Raw genomic sequence first — 5,000 nt, forward strand, 5'->3', positions numbered from 1 at the left:
TCCCGAATATATGAATAAGCGAGAAATTTGTTTTGGGTCCGCTTTGGTATGTTTTACAACTTGTAAAACAGGAACGGGCAAATGAGAGCATTATCTCCAAATCGATTGGCCCCTGAACTTAACTGATTTTTGCAAGCCATTTTCTCTAGGATAGTTGTAGTGAGATATAGGCTTAAGAACAGTTATTTTTGACATTCGAAATTATATTCATTCTTCTGACAAGTAAATGAAATGATCCTAGTTAAAGACAGTTTTAAGTTAATTCCGCCATAACTGAAATTTAGTCACGTTTCATGTGTTGTTCTAAGAGTTTCTATCATCCCAATAATGTATGACTGTAACAAAAACCAACCTCAAGACACACCTCTTCAAACAACATTTCGTCGCCGATTAGCTCTGTCCCAAACATTATTCTCTATGAGTACTTAACTGACCTGGTGTGTGTGTGTGTGTGTGTGTGTGCGTTTGTGTGTTTGCGCTGAGTGTGTGTTTGTGTTTGTGTGTTTGTGTGTGTGTGTGTGTGTGTCTGTCTGTGTGTGTGTGTGTGAGTGTGTGTGTGTGTGTGTGTGAATGTGTGTGTGTGTGTGTGAGTGTGTGTGTGTGTGTGTGTGTGTGAGTGTGTGTGTGTGTGTGTGTGTGTTTGTGTGTGTGTGTGTGTGTGTGTGTGTGTGTGTGTGTGTGTGTGTGTGTGTGTTGTATGTGTTTGTTTGCGTGTATTTGACTGTGCACTGTGCTGCGCTGCGAAAAAAATTGATTTTTTTTGTATTTTATGCATGCATGTAGGCCTATAACTTATGTGCTTTTGATGAGTATTTTCCTTTTCATCCGAGACAAATTGTATTAGTTGTATATATCGTGTTGTGTTTTTGATTGAACTTGTAAATTGAACTTGTAAAGCGCTTCGATCTGTGGAGAAGCGCTATATCAATGTCCATTATAGTGGGGCTCGTATGTTGCAGACGCACTCATAAATCATTCACATCTTGCAACAAACATCATACTTTGTGATATTGTTCCTTATAATTATTTAAGGGATTTCAGATACAGAGCCACTTCAGAAATCGGTTTTTTTTGTCTTTGATAGGGAATAAAAGGCTGCATTTACAGCAGACGAAATTCGTACCAAAAGCGCTCAGCAGTAAATATTCCCAACTCAGCAAATGTAAAATTCAATGGTTTACCATGCACCAGAAGTTGTCTGCTGATAACACATGCATGACATAAATACTCTTATGGGTATTTTTGTGTTCTGGTATTTAATTTGATCGTTTTTAGAATTTTATATATCCGCAGCATGAAAATTCAAGATGGCGGCCTCCGCAACATTGCGTGTTTTGATTTGAGCGAAAACAACGTTTCTGAAGGTAAGTTTTCAAGAATACGCATCCATTCACCAATGTCACATCATTTTACTGTTTAATTCTCCCCTGGGGTCTGTTATTCATCGGGTGAAGCGCTGAAATGCAGAGACTTTGTTTAATATTGCAATAGCTCATCAGCTGGATTGTGATGCTGATAGATCTAGATCTATCTGTTGATTACAAGTAAGGAAATCATGATCGCCACGCTGGTGATTTTAAACAGATTAAACGAACTTTGAATAAAAGGCGAGGAGAAAGAGATTGTTCATGGTATGATAAATGATTAGTCCTGCCTACGTTAAGGACTTCCATAAGGTGGGGAGGGGTAGAGTCAAAAACTGAGTGAGGGTAGGCCAGATAGTAGGATGACCAGCTGGAGATAAAAACACTCCACTCCCCATGTCTTTACAGTGTTGTGATCAAACTTTCAAAGACGGTAGGTAACAGACAAAAGCATACAGTGTATGCTAATCAAATGAGATAAGTGGTTTTGAAAAATGAAGAGGTACCGCTCTTTGAGTTTTACAATTTTGGTTTGTTGCTTGTTTCTCATCCTTTTGCTTATTTTAAGTTGACCGTGCATTGGTGTGAATTTTATTTTTACAGGATATATACAAGAGTTACACCACATGCCGGTTCCTGGGAACAAGCGTTCTGCATTTATTCCGGTGCCACAGAAGGGAGCCGATTTCACTAGTAGTAGTACTACTGTATCAAGGTTTGTTACCTAATACATCTTAACAGTAAGATATTTTTATTTGTATTAATTGGAACATGTTTGCACATCATTTGTAAGCGACCTCTGTGAATTTGATGGGTTTAACGTACGAACCCTCACTATGGTCAACATTCTGTTAGCGACTGTTTGAAGCGAATAAATGTAGCGGTCAGAAAGATTCCAGAATCAGTTGGGTCACTGGAAACTGTGTTTGTTTGTTTTTTAACCTGAAACAGTAAGAATTATACGAATTCATGAAATACAATTTTCTTTCATTTTGGTCTGTTGTGTGAAGACATGCTAACCCGGCTTTGACCGACTCTCTGAGATAGTAAACATTATTCAAATACATTCAAATAAAAATGTCACTTTTCATCTTTTGTGTGAAGGGTACCCCAGGCTGATTTCCTGCACCATGGATGTAGAGGAGGCCAGACAGTCTGCTTCTCATTCCAGCTGTGTTGCGTTTTTTTCTGCTCGTGAAGTGTATCGCCACATTGCCAAAGCCATTGGCCAAGAGAAGTCACCCTGTCTGCCCATTTTGCATAGCCTTACAGGCTGTGACACTATGTCGTTCTTCAATGGTATTGGGGAATCAGAAGGCTTGGGAAGTATGGCAAGCATTTGAAGACGTCACTCAAACTTTCTTCAGGTTGTCTGCTCCTCTTTGTAAGCTGAGTACCACTGACAGGGCAGCACAAGAGCTTTTTTTTGGTGTACATTTGTAGGACAAAACCAGCAACGTACTGGGTGTAAACAGTGCTAGACGGTACCTCTTCAGTAAAAAGAGCTGCCAAATTGACCATAATCCCCTTACAAGTGAGGTGCTGCTGCAGGACATGAGATTGAGAAGAGCCATCTACCTATTAGACTTCCAAACTCTGTGGGCTGGCAGTTCAAGGCTGGAAAGTGGGAGTCATTCTGGACGAGCTTTCAAGAGGTATCCAGCGTGTGCCGAGAACTCATGAGGTGTGCCTGCAAGAAGAGCTGTACAACAAAACGCTGCAAATGCTGCTAAGAAGGGCTGCAGAGCACAGCTCTCTGCAAATGTGCTTGCATGCCTGTGAAAACTGTCAGCATCTAAACTGTGCAAAAATATTATTGCACCCATTTTCATACCCCAACTCAAACTTTTATTCCTGTGTCATTTTATTCAAACTGTCTATGCCATTAAAGGCTCGCATCTTCGCTATCTGGCACATTTTTTTTAACATCATCATTTACGCCGTCAAAATAAGGATACCCTTGACGTGACAAAGAGATGTGACAAAAACTTCGGGTACCTTTTAAAAAGCCGACGACAATTCCTGAGGCACAACTGGGTCACTGTTGTATACGAAGAGAAAGTCAACTTGATTATCCATCCAGAACAGGTTGTTTTATTTCGCCATCTTGCATATTTCTAGTGTTGTGCCATTGTACCTACTGATGTATGTGTCGATCTCACGGATGAGATGTTTATGTGTCAAATTTGAGGGATACCCAAGTCAACTAAAATCCATGTATTTTAGCAATGACCAAGTGGGTTGCGTTGAAACTTTCAGGAATGTGTGTCTACGCACGAGGCGTAGTTCAACCGTTTGAGTACACTTTCAAATCTTCACGAAATAATATTTTAAAAACTGCCACAGGTTTGTTGACTTACATCCCACATATTTTTGACTTCGCATGTATATATGACAGATGGTTGTTTCAAGTACTGCCAAAGTTTCTTTTGAGTATAGACACTTGCCGGAATGTGCTAGTTGTGTAAACACATGAGAACAAACAACGTTTTCGAAATACAGCGATTATGAATTTTAGTCGACTTTTGAGTTGATACATTACATTTTTATCAGTTTTATTTTGGGGGTACCCTTATTTGGGCGGCGGTCAAATAACCCATGTAAAGGCCACCTTTTATCTTAAAAGTGTTCCAGTTAGCCAAGTTGAGTGCCCTCAATAGCATACATTGAATATAACAGCACAGGAATGAATGTTTTCGTTTTGGTATGAAAATTGGTGCAATATATTTATTTTTGCACAGTTTAGGTAATCCACAAATTCTTCAACCCTGCCACCCACACCGTCCAATCATTCTCTGCACCAACAATACATGTATTGTTTGTTTAAAAATGTGTTTGTGTTAGTTTCTATTGCAAGAGAATGTCTTGTAGCATCAAAAATGCCTAAATACCCTTTTATTGGCGGCCATTTTGAAAATTGTAAAAAAACTACTGATTTCTTAATTTTTTCACGGTGGCTCTGTATCAGGTTTTGTTAAGCAAAAGCAAATGTCCATTTACGCCAAATTTGCTGTTAATCACATGAAGTGAAATATGCCTAACATACCCAACCGTTTACACTGGCGGCCATTTTAAAAAATTGTTTAAAAACTACCGATTTTTAAATTTTTCGCGGAGGCTCTGTATCAGGTTTTGTTAAGCACATAAAACTCTCCATATTTGCTTAATTTGGTGTTTGTTGCATGATTTGAATGATTTTGCAACATAGGAGCCCCACTATTATTATTATTATGTTAAGAGTGCGTGTAAGCGTTTGAATCGGACTGAAATTGGCAACTGAGTTTTCTCACTTACTTTTTCAAGCGTAAACCATCAGATCAGTGCCAATCCCACAATGGCCCTCCAAAATATTGTTTCTCACAACCCCACGGCTTTCCCACAATCGCGCCATCACGATAATCCTGTCATGACGTCATTGATTCCACGTCACCCGTACATCTTGCGTCATTCTTCACAGACCCGGCCGCAGCGTCACTGGACCTGCAAAAGCGCAACAACGTCTCATTCAACCAACTACACTGTCTTGCTTTCCAAACAGCGTCAGTGTCATCACGAACAAAAGGGGCAGTTTGTAGACTGACCACTTGCAAAGTACACGCCCGCGGCCACATCAGAGAGTTCGAGACGGTACAGGTG

General features: G+C 39.9%; 1 long non-coding RNA gene across 1 annotated transcript; it reads left to right on the top strand.

The window, feature by feature from the left end:
- Positions 1-931: 931 nt before the first annotated feature.
- On the top strand, positions 932-4,474 carry LOC138954832 (uncharacterized). Its single transcript, XR_011451973.1, has 3 exons — positions 932-1,364; positions 1,968-2,079; positions 2,469-4,474. It is a non-coding gene; the product is annotated as an uncharacterized lncRNA (long non-coding RNA).
- Positions 4,475-5,000: the final 526 nt, after the last annotated feature.

The sequence above is a fragment of the Littorina saxatilis genome, unplaced genomic scaffold (assembly GCF_037325665.1).
Source record: "Littorina saxatilis isolate snail1 unplaced genomic scaffold, US_GU_Lsax_2.0 scaffold_2390, whole genome shotgun sequence".
Lineage (NCBI taxonomy): Eukaryota > Metazoa > Mollusca > Gastropoda > Littorinimorpha > Littorinidae > Littorina > Littorina saxatilis.